General features: G+C 42.2%; 1 non-coding gene across 1 annotated transcript; it reads left to right on the top strand.

The window, feature by feature from the left end:
* The first annotated feature begins 15,289 nt into the window (after window positions 1-15,289).
* TRNAA-AGC (transfer RNA alanine (anticodon AGC)) lies at window positions 15,290-15,361 on the top strand. The gene has a single exon. It is a non-coding gene; the product is annotated as a tRNA-Ala (tRNA).
* The last annotated feature ends 4,838 nt before the right edge of the window (window positions 15,362-20,199 follow it).

Here is a 20,199-nt window from a genome sequence, read left to right as displayed (position 1 = left end):
CCACTCAGGTTGTGATAACAGATGTTGCCAGTTGTGTTCATTTGAAAACCACTGCTCTAACACCACCGGTTACTAAGATTAGGATGGTCTGACAGAGCCCCTGCTTTAGAACTGTACACAAAACTAAAAGGCAACTGGGGCCCTGGGGTGGCTCAGTCGAGCTTCTGACTCTTGATTTCAGCTCAGGTCATGACCCCAGGTTGTGCACTGAGCATGGAACCTGCTTAAGATTCTCTTTCTCTCTCCCTGTGCCCCTCCCCGGCTCTCTCTGTCTCTCTCTAAAAAACAAAACAAAACACCCATGCACACACAAAATAAAAAATAAATAAAATTAAAAGATAGCCAGTGGGATAGAAGATATTTGCAAATGACATATCCAGTAAAGGACTGGTATCCAAAATCTATAAAGGACTTTCAAATTTAGCGCTCAAAAGATAAATCCTGTTAAGAAATGAGCAGAAGACACGAACAGACATTTCTCCAAAGAAGACATACAAATGGCTCATGATATGACAAAATGCTCAACATCACTCATCATCGGGGAAATACAAATCAAAACCACAATGAGATACCACCTCCTACCTGCCACAATGGCTAAAATTAACTCAGGAAACAACAGATGTTGGTGAGGATGTGGAGAAAAGGGAACCCTCTTACACTGTTGGTGGGAATGCAAACTGGTGCAGCCGTTTTGGAAAACAGTGTGGAGGTTCCTCAAAAAGTTAAAAATAGAACCAACCTACGACCCAGCAATTACACTATGAGGTATTTACCCAAAGGATACAAAAATAGTGATTCAAAAGGGCACATGCATCCCAATGTTCATAGCAGCACTATCCACAATAACTAAAATATGGAAAAATCCCACATGTCCATTGGCGAATGAATGGATAAAAAAGAAGTAGACTATATATATATATATATATATATATATATATATATACAGTGGAATATTACTCAGTCATCAAAAAGAATGAACTCTTGTCATTTGCAATAACATGGATGGAACTAGAGTGGATTATGCTAAGCAAAATAAGTCCAGAGAAAGACAAATACCATATGATTTCACTCATGTGGAATATAGGAAACAAAACAGATGAACCTAGGGGAAGGGAAGGAAAAACAAAATAAGATAAAAACAGAGAGGGAGGCGAACCATAAGAGACTAATAACTATAGGGAATAAACTGAGGGTTGCTGGAGGGGAGGTGGGTAGGTAATGGGGTAAATGAGTGACAGGCATTAAGAAGGACGCTTGTTGGGATGAGCACTGGGTGTTATATGCAAATGATGAATACTACACTGTATGTTAAGTAACTTGAGTTTAAATAAAATCTCGAAGAAAAAAAAAAAAAAAAAGAGAACTTTCAGAAAATGACCGGTCAGGGCAAGGTAGGGTCAATTTGGTAGGATTGCATAGGCCAGATTCTCAAAGCAAGGACAAGGATAGAATCTGGGCACAGAAACAAGCTCAAGTCTGACCACTTTAATACCATCAGAGCAGTGCTAGGCCATTGAATTAGAGCAGTTTCTGTGGATAACAAAACACAAAAAGCTACACTAGGGCTTTGGTGGGGGTTAAGCCTCCAGGAGGAGGCACAGTGACTAGAAGGCAGTGAGAATAGACTAGCAGGCAGGTCATGACAAGGTAGCATTGTGAGACAAGAATCGTTCCAGTTGGGAGAATTTAGAAAACTATCGTGGAAGATTTGTCCTCTGAGTGAGGGTGTTTTTTTTGTTTTTTTTGTTTTTGTTTTTTTTAAAGGCAAAACTCAATGGTTGCAAGGGACGGAAATCCACTCAAATTAATTCCAATTGAAAGGGAGGTTTATTTTTAGGATACAGAGTTCTCACATCAATGAGACACAGCTGGGAATGAAGCTTCACCCTGGGAGCTGCCAAGGACCATAGCTGCTTTTTCTCTCAGTGGTGACATAATTCTGCACGTAGTTTTCCAGGCACACTCTCTTCTGTTTGGCAAACAAACTTTCTTTGCTTACTCTTGGTCTCCGACTCTCCATAACTTTGTCTTGCACGTGGCTTTGGGTTGAATAAACCCAAGAATAAACCTTAGCTGGGCTTTTACATAACGTTCTGTGTTGAAGTGACTGTTAATTCCAAATTCCCAGGGAAAGAATCTCATTGGTCCAGTTTGGCTCAGCTATTTATTCTACCCAATTTGTTCAATTGAGAAACCACATGATAAAATCGCTGTCACCTACACCTACCTCTTCCTTCAGCCGTCCAAGTGTTGAGGAACGGATGCCGGCCGTTTCCAGAAAAGGGAGTTTGCAAAGACATGTTTCTGAATCACGTCTACCGTGATCTTCAAGTGTGAATAGAATACGGAAGAAATCAACTACTGGAAGAGGAGATGGAACGAATGAAAGTATGGAATAAAGGTATTTTATATATGTGTCCAGTACATTTTCTGGATTAATTAAACCCTGAGGTTCAGGGATCATTATATAGTCTGGATTTACTGTAGCCAAAGGTTCATGCAGGGAACGACTAGGTAATAAGGGTGGACAAATCAGATGGTATCAGATGGTCAAGGGCATTAGGCATTTGGCTGAACCATTTAGATTTTTTCAGGGTGTCCATTGCCTCTGAGGACACATCATGGAAAGAAACAGCCATGTTTTTCTAGCAAATATTTTCCGGTTCTTGGGTAAACCCTTGGCCCCAGAGCCAAGTTGTGGGGTAATTGGATTTTACAGTGTGTTGAGAGTTGAGAGGAAAATCAAACCATGAAATTAAACTATCTAGACACAAGGCAATGGAATGGGAGTTTGCTTAGGAAGCTAGTGAAAAAGAGAGACTATCTGATCCTTCAACTCTTTTAAAATAAAATTAGTAGATTTCCAGAGACAACTTGATCACATCAAGCCAAGAAACCAAGAGCCATTCTGCCACAACTACAAACAACAACTAACATTTATCAAGCTTCTTCTATGGGCCGACGTTGTATTAAGCATTTGTGTGAAGGCAGGAGCGTGAGTGAATGAAGGATGCATTCACTGTCTAGTAAACATGTCTTAACCTTCTCTTCCAGGGCCTAGGATCGCCAAATCTGAGAGTTGCAGGGCCTTTGAAATCCATGCCAGCCGTAGTCTCCTCTGATACCCACCTGTTACTCTACCTGTTGCCAGCATCTACCTGGAGGTATCCAGCTGGAACCTACCTGAGTCCAGCATGTACTTGAGCTCGGATTATACAGCCCTGCAAGTATGAGGACGGGACAGGCAGTTCCACGCACAGAAGTATGTTTGCTTGGTTCCTCTTGTTTTCAGGCTTAGAGTTCCACATTAGAATGTCAAAAGTGTTTTGTAAACTACATGTCTCCGTGGAGAATAAAAATCTATTCTAGGATTTAATAAGCCTATTTCTTGCTTCAAATTTAGTGCTAATGGTAAACTGAAAAAAAATGTCTAGCGACTGATAATTGGTGATAATGGTAATTCCTGGCCTTTATATAGTCTCTCACCCAAACAGATGGTAAAGAGCTTAAAAAAAATGAATGCTCTGAGGCATAATTTCTCCCCCTTCTTAAATAAAAGTTCCTCTAGGGTCAATGATGTTTGTATTTAATACACTGCATTATGTTACCCACACTAAATGACAATTTCTGGGCAATTCAGTTCGTCTGTTAATTTGCTTAGCAATTAGCTTGGAATAGCTTTCTACCCTGAGTACATCACAAATGTATGAATGCATGTATGCCTTATTTGTTTTTCTTATTCATTTGTTTAACTCTTATAAGGCGCTGTAGTTACCATCAGGGATGACTTCTAGGTCACAGTAGGCTCTGGTCACTTGACAGCCTCTCTCAGTGGCCCACAAAGTCCCTGCCTCCATTGAAGGAAGCTAACCTCTTTGCCATGTATAGGGAAAGAGCCAGGTTTGAGATCTGTAGGTATTCCTGGATCCCTGGAACCCTATATTAGGGGTGCATTTTCTGGGTGTCTTCTTTTTCTAAAATAATTTTTAAAGTTTATTGGTGTATTGACTTATTCAGAGAGCATGTGTGTGTAAGTTGGGGAGGGGCGGAGACAGAGGGAGACAGAATCGAAAGCAGGCTCTGCACTGTCAGCGCAGAGCCCGATGTGGGGCTCGAACTCATGAACCCCTGAGCTCAAGTCAGGTGCTTGGCTGACTGAGCCACCCAGGTCCCCCCTGGGTGTCTTGTTTTTTTCTTTTATGCAGTTTAAAAAAAAATTTTTTTTAATGTTTATTTATTTATTTATTTGAGAGAGAGAGAGAAAGAGAGAGACAGAGCATGAGCAGGGGAGGGGTCAGAGAGAGGGGGAGACACAGAATCCGAAGCAGGCTCCAGGCTCTGAGCTGTCAGCACAGAGCCCCATGCGGGGCTCAAATTCATGAACCATGAGATCATGACCTGAGCGGAAGCCAGACGCTTAACTGACAGAGCCACCCCTGCACTCCTGTGCAGCGTTTTACAGACATAATATTAACGAGGCATCAACGTTCATTCAGGATGTACCATATGTTAAACTCTGAAAGGGAACCTTGAGACTCTTCCCTACCTTCTTCTCCCTTCCTTTCCTCGGCCTCCTCTCTTGGGCAGGGTGCTCAGGTCTTGTGTTACTTACCGTCTGGTTCCCATGGGATGTGTCACAGTGTGATCTAGGGAAAATGCTAGGCTTAATAAAACTGGGCTGTATTAATTTGCAAGAAATAAAGTGGAGGTCATGGGAAGAATGTGAATTTTTATTCTAGTCCCCCAATCGAACCTTCGAACACAAGAGTCTTTGTGTTGGTGGATGTGTTTAGTTTTGCTTCTCTGCAGAGGAGAGGTAGATGGGGGGGGGGGGGTTACAGCCAGGAAGAAAGAGTTCCACTTTCCCTTTCTTCTCTTTGTCCCCAACCCCCAGTTCCTTCCCTTTCCTGGGGCAGACTTTCACAGCCTGAGTTGAAACGCAGCTCTTTCCTCTTTAAGGCAGAAGATACTAGGTGGCTAAGGTAGAAAACAGAAGAGGTACTGTAGTCGAGGGCCCAGGACTGGCCATCTGCATTGGAATCCCATAGCCTGTGACATCAGAACGTCCTTCTCTGCCTGGAGCTTCAGCTTCTTTGTACGTAAAATGGGATTAAGAGTTTCCTTGAGCATTATATAAAATACCAAAGCGCATAGTGCCTGGCATATAGTATAAACTCTACCCATATTACTTACCTCTTATTGTGATTATTAGCCTTGGCACTCAATGCCTGGGATTGTGATTTCCCTGGTAATTTCCCTAGGGAAGGGTGAAAAGTACTGGGAAAAGACAAGGGAGAGGGTAGTAGAGGGGGAAGGATTAGAGGGAGCAATCATAGGTGGGAAACAAGGGAGACCCAGGCATGGCGCCTTCTGAAAGCTTGAGATGCTTCCTCGTGGGCTATAATCCCGCTGCCCTGGAAATGAGGCATGAAATCTTAGCCACAGGGAAGCTTAAGGGAAGTGAGCATCTAGACGAGGGGTGCAACGTTCGATCCCTCACCCCCTATTCAGAGCAGCTTTGGAATAAACACCAGTGACTTGGCAGTCAAGACCTGCTTTAGAAGCTACAAATTCAAAAGCCTTCAGGGGCCACAGATGTACAGCAAATGTCGGAGGCAGCCAAGTGTAAGACAGCTGGGGATTGTGATGAGTGTGTGTTTCACTTAAAGACCCTTCAGATTCAAATATTTAAAAAAAAAAAAAATTGCCCTCTGTAACAAATGGTTCTGCCTGTCTTGGTTGTTTGTGAGATTCTTAACTAAGTAACCCCGAGCAAAGTGGCTTTGGCCAAAGGTTCGAGAGGTGGGGGCTGTAAGAGAGAGAGGCATGGCCCCTCTTTCCCTCCCTATCCCTTCCCTGGCCCCCACAGAGTTCTCATCAGGGGCTTCTGGGTCCAGAAGAATCATCCCTCAGACAGTGAATACTTCAGAGGGACAAAGAGCAAAAAAAACAAAACAAAACAAAACAAAAACCCTACCCCGTGGGTTACCTAACAATGTACTTTTACTGGGAAGAATACAATTAGTGTCGTTTTGGATCTGCAGAGAAGGTACTGAACACAAACAAACAGCCAGGAAAAACTGAACATTTGGGAGACTCCGATGGAAGGCGGTGGTAACCCTGATTTGGAGTCTGGGATTCTGAAATTACCAAAGCCTCCAAGCCTCGCAGTCCCGGTTTGTAGGATAGGATCCTACTATTACCTCGCGGAGACGGACGCGTCCAATGAAGCCACGTGTAGGAAAGCATTGCTGTGTTAAAATTTCCACCGCCCCTTTATTTGCATATGTTCTCACCATCTACATATATTTCCAGTGGACCCTATCATCACATCATTCCTTTTCCTGAAAGTTGAAGTTCAGTTCTTAATCTCCCTTCCCCCCCCCAAAAAACTGCATGTTTCCTAGATACTTTCATTTGTCTTTGGCTTCTGTCATGAGTGAGAAGATAAATTCCTTTTGAAAATATCCTTGTGTTCCACCCCTCAATGTCAGGAGTGTCACTAAATGTTGAGATCTTATTAAAAACTGTGCTTTGTCAATTGCAATTGGATTGAGCAAATTCTCCGTCCTGGCACGTCTGTTCCAGCTGCTACTTGGCTAGTATTTTGATCGATAACCCGCCTGCAAAAATGCATGTGTTTATTGTCTGTTGTGGTTGGAGTTCTGTGCCATGACTGGAAGGATGTGTGTTAAAAATCAGTATCTCCTCAGGGTCGAGCAAATCCATTTATTTATAAGCAAACCTTTATACACAATTCATAGATGTCCATATTCACTGGATGAGCAGAAGCAGAGTAAAAACACTAGCTGCTATTTTATAGGACAAATTTGAGGTTCGTTCAAGAATATATGTGAAACAAATAAGAAAAAAAAGAAGCTAGCATCAACATTTCTAGTAAAAGTGCTAGGAGCATGTGTCTAAACCGCCTTCCAAGCTATGCTACACTTTTCTGCCAGGAGGAGCCATTTCTACGAATTGGGAAATTGCATGATCTGGGCTTCTCAGCTTCTCTGGGGCCATGTTTCTTTGAATCTGGTACGTATTAGTGTTCTCCAAAGAAATGGCATATATATGTATATATATATATATATCCTTAAAAATGTGTGTATATATACATGTATATACACATACATATACATATAGATGCCCCAAAGAAGACTTACTTTAAATAATAAATAAACAATAAAAGAGATTTATTCCAAGGAATTGGTTCATGTGGTTATGGAGGCTGGCAAGTCCCAAGATCTGTGGTCAGCAGGCTGGAGACCCAGGAGGACTGATGATATGGTTCCAGTCTGAAGCCTAGCAGGCTCAAGACCCAAGATGAACTGATGTTCAAATTAGAGGGGCCCCTGGATGGCTCAGTTGGTTAAGTGTCCGACTCTTGATCTTGGCTCAGGTCATGATATCACGATTTGTGAGATCAAGCCCCGAGTCTGGCTCTGTGCTGATGGCCCAGAGCCTGCTTGGGATTCTCGCTCTCTCTCTCTCTCTCTCTGCCCCTCCGCCTGCCCCTTGTGCATGTGTGCTCTCTCTCTCTCAAAATAAATAAATAAACTTAAAAAAAAAAAAAACTTTGACTAGAACAATGGCCCAGTGTTGAAGGCATAGTTGAAGGCCTGGATTGAACAAAAGGGCTGTCCTGACCCAGAAGTTTGTCCTTACAGATGTTTTTAATGTACAGATGTGCCTATATGTATACTCTTTTGTGCTTTACACAAATGGGATCCTACAATCCATATTGCCTTCTACTTGATATTTTTCACCGAATGATAGATCTTGGAGATCTACCTATGTCTTTTTCATCAAAGCACAATATTCTTTCATTCAGTTACACCTGGATTTAACTTAACCACTGAGAATTGATGGATACATTGGTTGTGCCCAGTAACTTGCCATTCCCAGTCATGCTGCAATGAACACAGTTGTAAATAAGTTTACGTACCTGTGTGAGTATGTAATTAGGATAAACTCCTGAATAAATTCCAGAATAAAGTCTCGATATCAGTTTTATTGAGTTGTTACTTATCTGCCAAAAGTGTCTGGTTTTTTGAATTATTTTTTTCCATCTGATTCTAGATAAATAGGAATTTATTATACAGGCAAAATAAGTCCCAATATCTCAAAAGACCAGTTTCTGGCAAGTGACTAATGTCAGGGAAGACAGAGCTCTGGGTCTGTACGTGTTGGATGGCCTTCTTTAAACATTCATGATTATGTTACACACTTGATAGACTGGACCTTGCTTTTGTGCTTTCCATGAAAATAGATTTGGCTACTGCAAAAGTTGTGTGAACAAAACTATTCTACCCACTTAAGAATACACTTAAGATCCTTTTCTGTTTGCATACTGTGTTCTAACTACAAATTATTCTTAAAATGTCAGTTTAAAATGAGGGAAAAAAAAATCATTTCCCTAAAAGCATTCTATAATTTATTTATTAAAATTTTTTTTTTAACGTTTTTATTTATTTTTGAGACAGAGAGAGACAGAGCATGAACAGGGGAGGGGCAGAGAGAGAGGGAGACACAGAATCGGAAGCAGGCTCCAGGCTCTGAGCCATCAGCCCAGAGCCCGACACAGGGCTTGAACTCACGGACCGTGAGATCATGACCTGAGCTGAAGTTGGACGCTTAACCGACTGAGCCACCCAGGCGCCCCAGCATTCTATAATTTAGGCAGAGACCCCAATGACCATCAAAAAGCTCGAAAAGGAAAACATCTGGTAAAACAATATAAATGGCTTAAGAAGTTTCTTTCCTTGAAAGGGCTTGCTTTGTATGTCTCTTGTTTAGTCTTGAGCAAATTGCCCTTGTTTTATTTGGAGTTTTTATCAATCTCTCTAAAATCATTGAGAAGGTGGCCTTATTTTCGAGGGCATCTCTTGGTATAATTGAGCTGAAATAATGACAGTGTTTTTGTTTACAAATACCTTCTTTTCTCTTATTATAAAGATACTCCACTTTTTTTTTACAACCTTATTGCAGAAAAGGGAGCAAATATACATAAGCTCAGAGAAGCTAAGACCACCCACCATCTATAGCTCAGACAGCTGCTATCAACATCCTTCCACATCCTCTTCTTTTATTATTATTATTTAAAATTTTTTAATATTTATGTATTTTTGAGAGACAGAGAGACAGAGATAGAGAGAGACAGAGCATGAGGGGGAGGGGGCAGAGAGAGAGGGAAACACAGAATCTGAAGCAGGCTCCAGGTGCCGAGCTGTCAGCACAGAGCCCGACGTGGGGCTGGAACTCACGAACCGTGAGATTATGACCTGAGCCAAAGTTGGATGCTTAATCCACTGAGCCACCCAGGCACCCTGACTAATTTTTTTTCAAACCAGATATTTAGAATTCGTAGGAAGTAAGAAAAAATTCTTCAAAAACATGTGAAATGGTAAGAATTTGTTGAACTTTAGTTGGAGGGAGACAAGAGCCCTGGTTAAATTGTGTTGTGTCTTTACATTTTCTCTTTACACACACACACACACACACACACACACACACACACACACATTTTTACTCAGGTGAAACTATAAGCTCAAAATAAACACGAAGTGCAACCTGGAGTAAAAGGGATGTCACAACACATTTACCCCCAGAGGGCACTTTTTAGTAAGAGAAGATTCTACCTCTTTTCTTCATGATGTTCAGCTTATAGAGGAAGAAGGGAGTTCTTGGTATATGTGGTTATGCTTATGAAGGCCAACCCTTTTTTTCCACATCTGCATTTTAAATTATTTATTTATTTTAAAAATATTTTTTAAGCTTATTTATTTCTAGTAACCTCTGCACCCAGTGTGGGGCTCGAACCTGCAATCCTGAGATCAAGGGTCCCACATTCTTCCAACTGAGCCAGCCAGGTGACCTTCCACACCTGCTTCCTTTTCATTATCAATTGCTTTCTGAATTATTGTCCAGAAGCCTGCTAACGCAGCTGTAGGAATTTTAGAGAAAGATTTTGAGAGGAGGAGCAGTACTGTAGTATAGGGAAAAACCCCTAATCTGGAAATAAAGAGACTCCCAAAGAATGACAATAATAATGAAATATTTGTATATTGTATTTTTAGTGTACAATTTATAAAATATATAATTGAATTGAATTATTCAATTGAATAATTCAATTCTATTCAATTGAATAATTCAATTCAGTTCTACTGAATAATTGAATTGAAATATAATTCATGTACTGTAAATTGACCCCTTTACAGTTTACAAGTCAGTGGCTTCTGGTATATTCATAGAGTCAATCAGCCATCACCATGATCTTAATTTTAGAACATTGTCATCAGCCCTGTCCCCTTTAGCAGTGACTCCCTAGTCCTCCCTTCCCCCTTCTCGCCCCAACTTGCAACCACTAATCCACTTTCTTTGTGGATTCACCTACTCTGGACATTTCATATATGTGGAGTCATATCACGTGGCTTTTTGTGTCTGGCTTCTGCCACTTACTATGAAGTTTTGAAGGTTCATCCATGTTGTCACATGTATCAGCATTTCATTCCTTTTTTATGGCCAAATAATATTCCATCATACGGCTGTGCTATTTTTTTTGTTTCTCCATTCATCAGCTGATGGGGCTCTCAGCTAGTTATTTTGGCCTTTTGGCTATTATGAATAGCGCTGCTGTGAACGTTCACATACAAGTTTTTGTCTGTGTATGACATTTTCGAATTGATGCTGTGTTTTCGGATCTGATTTGAACACTTTGTGAGATATGGCAAGTTTTGCCGTTTCCATTTCATAGGTAGCGGAACAGAGGATCTCGGTTATAATTGCCTCGTACATGCTGGAGTCAGCATTCAAATCCAGTTCTATTTTTAAGAATCGCTGAAAGGATGCAAAAAGAAGCACACTATTCCTGAAGAAAGATGAAATTTGTGGTCTATTTTTAGTCTGGTGAAGATGAGAACGTGTTTACCCGTGCCTGTCAGAAAAGCAATGTCGAGACTAATTTACAGATTCCAGAAGAAAATGTTTCCCTGACAAGAGAATTAGAACAAAATTATATCCAGGCTGTTGTATAAGTGCAGGTGGTTTTGTTCTTTGTTATTTGATGATTTTTACTTTCAAGGAAAATCCAAAGACAGATTGTAGCTGTTCACAGTTCTAATGGTTTGCAGAAAGAAACAGCTCCAGATTCTTTTTTTCTGCTAATTGTCACGCGTCTCCTCTTGGAGACATGTTTATGACTAGATTTAAGTCTTAACACAGTCTATTAATATTTCAGATTTGGCATCAGACACATTAAATAGTATTATTCATGCGAACCTTGCCAAAAGCGTTCTATAAGTCGAAACTTGACTAAATTAATGTAGTCCTTTTTGATCATTTGAGTCATTGTATGTAGAAGTTTTGCTAGGGACTTTGGAAACGGTTTACTTCAAATTCTTTATGTTCTGGTCTATGAGTTGGGTCCCCCTTCCCCATCTGCCCTCTTATGGCCAAAAGCCGCATCACTAAGAAGAAAGAACAGGAGCTTAACAACAAACAGGAGTCTTGTTCAGTTTTGTTTTGTTTTTGTTTTTTTTTTTTTGCTTGGGTTGTCTTTCCCCCCAGTGGTATTCCTGATGAACTCTGACTTGCCCTTGCCTTTCTCCGGCTTGCTGGGGTTAATCACTCTTACCTGTGTCAATACTCACGTTCCCTTTATCACATTCCAGTGGCACGATTGGTTTAAATGACTGCGTTCTGTATCAGGCAATGTGCATCTTGAGAGTTGTGTATTTTGTTCTCGTCAACATCCAGTAGAATTCCTAGCATAGCCACGCAATAAAGGTTTGTTGAATTGGATTGACTTTTCCGTAGGATCTCAAGGACTCCGAGTTCTTGACTGCAGTTTGTGAAATCGCTATCTGCCATTACAGTCAACGAGCACTGAGCCCTCAGAGCTGGAAAAACTGAACCGGATGTATACGATTTGTAAAGCATCTTGCCCATATCCCCGGCACTTAGGCAGTTCATGAGTGTATACAGAATTGAAGCCAAGCCAGAGAGAAGTAGAATCAAAATTAATATTTCGAAAGACTACCCATCCATATGCATGTAATTGGTGGGGCAGCAATGCGTGGGGTATGTGAAAGGTCTAGATATATTGGGATTAGTTCATGGTCTTTGAGCGGGACTGGGTCATGTTATTAGCCAGTCTCGTAAGGATCAATCAGTCTTCTTTCGACACGAAACTATTAAGCAATTAATTTGAGGGTGGAGTCACAAAGACTTCCTGACTGATTGGATGTGGGTGTCACAGATGAAAGGGTCAAGGACGCTTCCGGTGTTTCTGACCAGGGCCACTGGAAGGATGGAGTTGCCATCGACCGAGATGGGGGGTTTGTGGTGAAGCAGGTTCGTGCCAGATGATCCGCAGAGTCGGTCCTATGTCGTACGCAGGCGCTTGGGACACCTCAGTGAACAAAAGAAGTAAAGATTCCAGCCCCCGCCTTTACATTTGCACGGAAGGTTTGGGACAAAAATGTGATCCATGAAAAAATGATGTAGATGTTGGAAAGGGTAAGAAGTAGGAGAAAGTATAGGAGCGGGGAGCAGGGATCAAGAGTGCTGGTGTGGGGGCGCCTGGGTGGCGCAGTCGGTGAAGCGTCCGACTTCAGCCAGGTCGCGATCTCGCGGTCCGTGAGTTCGAGCCCCGCGTCGGGCTCTGGGCTGACGGCTCGGAGCCTGGAGCCTGTTTCCGATTCTGTGTCTCCCTCTCTCTCTGCCCCTCCCCCGTTCATGCTCTGTCTCTCTCTGTCCCAAAATAAATAAAAAATGTTGAAAAAAAAAATTAAAAAAAAAAAAAGAGTGCTGGTGTGGGGGTGTGGGAGCATCTGGAGGTGGAACATTTCAAGCAGAGGAAACAATTCAAATGCACTAAGACACGCAGTGCCTGCTTTTTCCTCCCGGGAACATTTGCGGATGAAGTCTGTGTGACAGAGTCACTCAGGGAGAGGAGATCTGATGGGCCAAAGGGCAGGCCCCGTAGGGTCTAGCAGATCATTGTAAGGACTTTGGTTTGTGCTACTCCGGTCCAGACAGGGCGTCGTTAGTAGGTTTCCTGCAGAGTGATGGCATGATCTGACTGGAGAGACTGCTCTGGAAGCTAGGTGGAAAAGAGACTCCAGGAAGGTAGAATAGACCCAGGTGGAAGCAGGGAGACTTTTAAAGATGCCATGGCAGAAATCTAGATGAGAAGAGGTTGGATTCCGGATATATTTTGAAAGAAGAGCCAACAGTGACAGAAAAGGGAATCGGGATGGCTGCAAGGTCTTTGACCCCAAGGACTGGAAAGGTGGAGTCGCCGTCAATGAAATAGGGGACTCTGGAGGAGAGGAGTTCTGCAGAGGAGGGTCACGAGTTGCTTAGCACCCCAACCTGGGACACCTGTTAGACATCCAGGTGATGCCCGCACTACGGGAGATGGGAGGTCCATTGGGTGAGAGGCCGCAGGGGACACGGTGCTCCCTGGGTTACAGTTCTGGTGAGAAAAAGATGGAACCATCTGGAGAGGCTTGTGGTGTAGGGATTATACAAAGGATGGGCTGTGCGTCGCAGAGGGCAGTGCGGGAATGGTTCAGAGAGTCGAGGCGGAAGTGAAGATGGAGTCAAATAGGGGCTGAGCAGAGCCTTGGGGGGTAGAGTGAGGAAGATTCCAGATGGCCTGAAAGTCTGGGCCTTTTCAGGGTGATTGACAGGCACAAGGATATGGGACATAATGAGATACGTCTCGGGGGCTTCAAGACAGTGGTGTTGAGGCTTTAAATGTCAGGGGCTGGATGAAGGTGGGTATCTGGGGCTTTCTTTGGCCCCTGTTGGAGGTGATCCAGGCAACATGCTTTCCGTTGACCCCGCTGATGTGCCTAGAAGCCTCTGGGGAAGATAGAAGTTGCCTTAGCAGGTGCCCTCTATTGAGTCCTGTTTATGTAGGTAGAAGACATGGGATATTTGAGACCCTATTATATTTAAAGCACTAGGCTAAGCTATGTGGGGCACAGAAAAGTCATGCGGGTGTTGTCCTTAAACTTTTTGTGATTGTTATATTAAAATTGAAACCATAGTCTCATCACAGTCTAAATAATGGCGGCCTCTGCCATTCTAATACATCTTAGAAGAATCCCTCAAAGAGGGCATTTTGTCCATGATATTCCTCAAGATGGCTGCTGTGTTTACGAGAACATTATTTTTATTATTTTATTCTTGTAATTCTTATTTATTTTTGAGAGAGAGAGACAGAGCACGAGCAGGGGAGGGGTAGAGAGAGAATGAGACACAGAATATGAAGCAGACTCTAGGATCCAAGCTGTCAGCACAGAGCCCGATGTGGGGCTCGAACCCACAAGCTGTGAAATCATGACCCAAGCTGAAGTCGGACACTCAACTGACTGAGCCACCCAGGCGCCCCAAGAGAACACTATTTTTAAAGGCACTAATTGGCAGTCAGAAAATTCACGTTCAAGTTCCACTTTTTGGTTTACTAATAAATTGTGAATCTTCACGCTCTTTGTGCATTCGCTTTTGACGCCTTTTAATATCAGAATAATGAAATCTTGCTCACAGACAAATGAAAAATAAAATGTGATTATGCATGAAAGAAGTGTTATAAACACACAAAAAGGATCGTAGAAATATAAGGTGGTATTCTCATGGTGAGAAATACTTAATGTTTTTCTGGATGTTTAATCTGTGAATACTGTGGGAGCCTCGAAAGCACACGTTAAAACACTCAACAGATGCTGTGTCCCATCCACAGGAACTTGAGGAACCAGCAACGATAGTCTGAAAATGGCAATTCCTTCTTAGATTTAGTAATACATAAAAGAAAAAGAAAAAAATAATAATATTCAAAATAGAATTGTCATCGTTTGCTTTATTTAGCAAACTAGGCTATAAAGAATGAGTGCGACTTTAATATTTTTACATGCATTACAAGTTATTATGAAGTATTTTCTTTTCAAAGGAAAATTATAAACATCACAGGATTTCATTCTGGTTCTTTTCTCTTTTATTTTATTTTACGTCTTTATTTGCTTTAAGTAGGTAACGTCTGCTTGGTAAAATACTCAAGTACACAGAAGCACAGAAATCAAAGTAAATATTTTCATTTCTAACTCCTAGGACCTCCCCATGTACACCCTCTGCATTACCTGCTCCCCCCTCCCCCCTCCCCCCCTTCCCCCCAGAAAAGAAAACCTCCTGGCTATTACTATAACCAGTAGGTTTCTTTTAAGGGAGCAAATTTCTGTTTTATTTCATGAAAGCAGTCTAGAAAGCCAACACTATGGCAGGTGGGGATGTAGCTCAGTGGTAGAGCGTATGCTTAGCATGCATGAGGTCCTGGGTTCGATCCCCAGCATCTCCATTCCGTTTGTGTCTTGCTCAGGAAATATATTTCTTTGTGACAGCCACACCACATAGTACAAGATTTTATTCTTAATGAATTTTAATCAAACACTTTAGAAATCAAAGGGAGGTGTTGTTTTAATTTTGATGTTTTGTTGTTGCATTTCACATGCTGGCTCTACTTCCCTAATGGTTAATGATAGGATTTGGTCATTAAGGGATCGCGTGCAGTCACTATTCCAAATGGAAGGTAGATGTGATATTGAGGACCCAGGCGTTCTACTCTGTTTTTTAGTACAGGAACTAATTTGGCAGCTCAGAATGAAGGGGAAGCAAGATTACAGATGGCGGGTAGGATGGGACTTATTATCCCCAGTTAATCCCTGTACGAGCCAGCAATCAAACACAATGTTGTCAAAGTCAATTCTGGAATAAGCTCCCTGTTGCCACTCCCTCCCGATTTTGAATCTACGATAGTTTACGCACAGAATGACATCCCTCATATTTGTGATAGAAATACTGTTGGGTAAAAAACAAGAAAAAAAAAAATCAAGCCACAGCTAGTTCAAGATGAGCAGATATTCAGAGTCGGAACTGGCCACGTAGGCGACGGGTCCCTATTCTGCAACTGAGCCTCCCAAATACTCTTCCTTTTATACTTGCACCTCTTCTCAATGGAGGATAGTAATAAGGACATTCGTTTAACCTTTCTGCCGTGCCTGCTACTCAAGGCACCCGAGGCACAGGCTCCTAGGGCTGGAACCACTCTTGTTTTCTCTATTTTTATTGAAGTATAGTTGACATACAAGGTTATATTAGTTTCAGGTGTACAACACAACGATTTGACAAGTCTATCCCTTGCACAGTGCTCCCCACAATAAGTAGAGTCACCATCTGGAACCACTCTTGAGCGATTGCCTACTCCATCAGCATCCATTCTTGATGGCCTTGTTTCAGTTGAATTACCTTTAAGTCATGCCATCTGAATGCATCTGAGCTCTAATTGTAAATACACTTTCACTGAAAAAAAATGTTTATAATTTAGCACCTACCTACAGAAACAATCACATTTTGAGAAAATTTCCTATGCCTGCCTTCCATTTCTCGTGCCGTGCTTTCAAGTTAAATTAGTTGGAAATAAGGGAAGGGACACTGCAAATACAAGGGCAAAGAAAGAGAAGAAGGTGTCCGTTAACCTCACGTGTCTTAATTGAGACGCAGAAGAAGCACAGTTAATGCGAGAGCTGTGAAATGTCACTATCATCACTGAGAAAAAAATGGTACGAACCGTGGATCATCTACAGAGATGAGCTGTTGGTAAAAGCTTCTCCAACAATCTTGTTTGCAAGTGAGGTGCAAGGAAACCCAACTCAAAGTGGCTTAAATGACAAAGGAATCCATTGACTCCTGGAACTGGAAGCCCAGATACACGACATATTTTGTTGCCTTAATCCATCGACCTTGGCTTCGTTTCTTTTCTTATCTCTCTGTGGCTCAGCCACATCCTCAGGCTGGTAGGGACTTGGATGCAACAGTTCCAGACACGTGATCCATGAACAACACCACCGTTGGATGACAATAAAATGCTTCCGGAAGCTCATTCTGAAGAGCGTGGGGCTACCTCTTCTCATGATTCATTGGCAAGAATTTTCGTCGGCCCAATCGCTGACAAGAAGAGTGGATTTACCCTTGAGCTAGAACTCTGTTTGGAAGGCCTAATGGGGGATGGGGAGGGGACGGAATGCTAAATAGACAATTGCCAATGTCGGCCTGTTCTATCTCTTTCTGTTGGATTTTGCTGGGGCAAGTACCATATTTTACTCATTCTTTATATCTGGCATCTATCCTAGTGGCTAGTAAATAGGAACAGCTGAACAAACGCCATTGAATAAATAAACTACTGAATTAGTACCTAGAAGGTGGCAACTCTGATCTCTATTCGTCCTGTGGGTAAAAAAAAAATCAAGTCCAAAGAATCCCTGGTTTTCTGATATGAAAAGGCAAAGTATTTGTAAAGGCATTCTATCTGGAGGGGACAGAGGAAGACACAATCATAAATCAGGACTCAAAGGCCATAGTTTACCCAGAACAATATAAATGTCACAAACTACAAGGGGAGAACTTCCAGTGGGAAGGACAAGCCAATCATGCCTGCTTTGGAGCAACCTTTTGCTCCCGGATGGGTCCAACCTTGAGCTGTGTTTTAGTCTATTTCACCGCATTGATGATGCCTTGAAGTTTCAGGCCACTGCTCTTTTAAAAAGTAAATCATTCAACAGGTGGGTGGCTTCGGGAGGAGCCCTCCTGTGTTTCATTGTAACAAAGTGAGCACTTCCTCCTTGAAGCTGCCTCCTCATTCCGATTCAGAAGAAAACAAACAAGCCTGACCTCTACCTCAGTGACTGCACACACCTGCAAGGGTGTTTACTGACGTGAAGGTAACCGTGTTGCTCTGGGCCGAGCTTGCAAATTTGTTGGGCTGGCTCAGTGTGTGTGGTTTTTCTTTCTTTTTATAATATTTGGATTTGAATGGCTTTAGGTGAGTCACGCTCTTTTGTTCACTAGAAGCTTCACCACCTCCTATGTGATTTTATGCATTTACCTTACCTGCCTGGGCCCCCACAGGTGTTGACCTTGGCACCCCAGACTAAACCACAGAAGGAAGCAGACATAAGGGCTGAGTTTATTTAGGTTAAATACAGGAAAAATACAAAGAAAAACAGATGCTTTCCCACCATCCAAGAATAAATATAATTTTTACCATTCTTTTTTTTTTTAAGTTTCTTTATTTATTTTGAGAGAGAGAGAGTGTGAGTAGGGAAAGGGCAGAGAGAGAGAGGGAGAGAGAGAATCCCAAGCAGGTCCCACCCTATCATTGCAGAGCCTGACTGGGGGCTCGATCCCATGAACCGTGAGATCATGACCTGAGCCAAAATCCAGAGTCAAACGCTTAACCAACCGAGCCACCCAGGCACCCCAATCTTTGCCATTTTCAATCATCACTTCCAGAGCTGTGTCGAAACCAGCATTGGAAGGACCTTCAAAACTTGGTTATCCTTGTATCTGTCGATATAGAACCGTGACTTTGGATTGACCTGGAACTCCAACTTAGAACTTCCCTAAGACTGTGGTTCATCTTAATAGTTTCCATTAGGTTGTCTGATTTTAGAGAGAAGAATCATGTTTTCTGTATGTGCACTGAGAAGCAGCCTCCCCAGTCTGCCCCAGCCTTATTCCCTAGCATTGGAAGTTGTTTCCATTATTAACTTTCTTTCCATATTTCCCATGTGGATTACCCTGGTGATTTGGCTTCTAGTATTCCTACACATCCATTCTTACTATCTTACATTCAGGCATCCTCTCAATGAATATTTGTTGAGCACCTACTGTGTGCCGGGCACTGACTGAACAGGGGTTTACCAGCCTTTGCCGAACTGATGGACGCTAACTTTGTGTGAAAAGCTCTGGAAAATGAGAACGGTTACTTTAAGTCAGCGATTTAAGGGAAACTTTGTTCGGGACAGATATAACACAAATCCTTATACATCGATGACATGTTAGCTACCCTAATTAGGGGGTAAGTGACCTGCTTTATCCCAGCCATTCCCTAGGTATCCAGAGTGACTTAAATATGCACTTTAAAAATATTTTGGTTTTATTATAGATTGCCAGGAAAGTTGCAAAGACAATACAGAGAATTCTTTGTACAGGCATCTACTTTCCCTTATGGTTACATTTTATTAAAAAACTTTTTTTTTTAATGTTTATTTATTTTTGAGAGAGAGAGACAGAGAGGGAGCAGGGGAGGGGCAGAGAGAGAGAGAGAGAGGGAGACACAGAGAATTCGAAGCAGATCCAGGCTCTGAGCTGTCAGCACAGAGCCCGATGCAGGGCTCGAACCCACTAATAGAAAGATCATGACCTGAGCTGAAGTAGGAGGCTCAACTGGGCCCCAATGGTTACATTTTATGTAACTATAGTATAATATGAAATCCAGGAAACTGACACTGGTACAGTGTGTATAGGGTTTTGTTTTTTTTTTTATGTTGATTTATTCTGAGAGAGAGAGAGAGAGAGAGAGGGCACAGCAGGGGAGGGGCAGAGAAAGAGAAAGAGAGAGAGAGAGAGAGAGAGAGAGAGAGAGAGAGAATTCCAAGCAGGCTCCACACTCAGTGCAGAGCCTGACACTGGGTTTGAACCCATGAACTGTGAGATCATGACCTGTGCCGAAATCAAGAGTTGGACACTGAACCGACTGAGTCACCCGGGAGCCCCAGTGTCATTTTGTTACATGTGTAGGTTTATGTCATCATCACTACAGTTAGAAGAGGAACGATTCCAACACCACAGACATTTCCCTCTTGCTACCTGCTCCTCCCTCCACTGCAATAAACCTGGACAGCCATGAATGTTTTCCATTTCTGTAATTTTGCCATTTTGAAATACTTACAGAAGTGGAATCATATAGGATGTGAGCTTCTGAGATTGGCTTTTGGTGCTCATTAAAATGCCCTTGAGCCCCGACCACGATGTTGGTACATCAATAGCTTATTACTTTGTGTCACTGAGTAGGTAGTCCATGGCATGAATGCACCAGCCTATGGGCTATTCAATTAAAGTTGCTGTGAACAATCACGTACAGGTTTATGTGCACAGACATTTTAATTTCTTTGGGATAAGTGCGATTGGTGGGTCATACGCTAAGTGTATGTTTAGTTTTTTAGAGAAAACGCACAACTGTTTTCCAGAGTGGCTGTGCCATTTTACTTTCCTAATAACATGCTAGGAAAGAAAAAATAGAACATCAATTCTTTAGGAAACTGATTCTTGGGGCACCCGGTGGCTCAGGTGGTTAAG

The sequence above is a fragment of the Neofelis nebulosa genome, chromosome 2, assembly GCF_028018385.1.
Source record: "Neofelis nebulosa isolate mNeoNeb1 chromosome 2, mNeoNeb1.pri, whole genome shotgun sequence".
NCBI lineage: Eukaryota > Metazoa > Chordata > Mammalia > Carnivora > Felidae > Neofelis > Neofelis nebulosa.
Note: the sequence above shows the minus strand (reverse complement) of the source record. Positions and strands in the feature narration are given on the sequence as shown.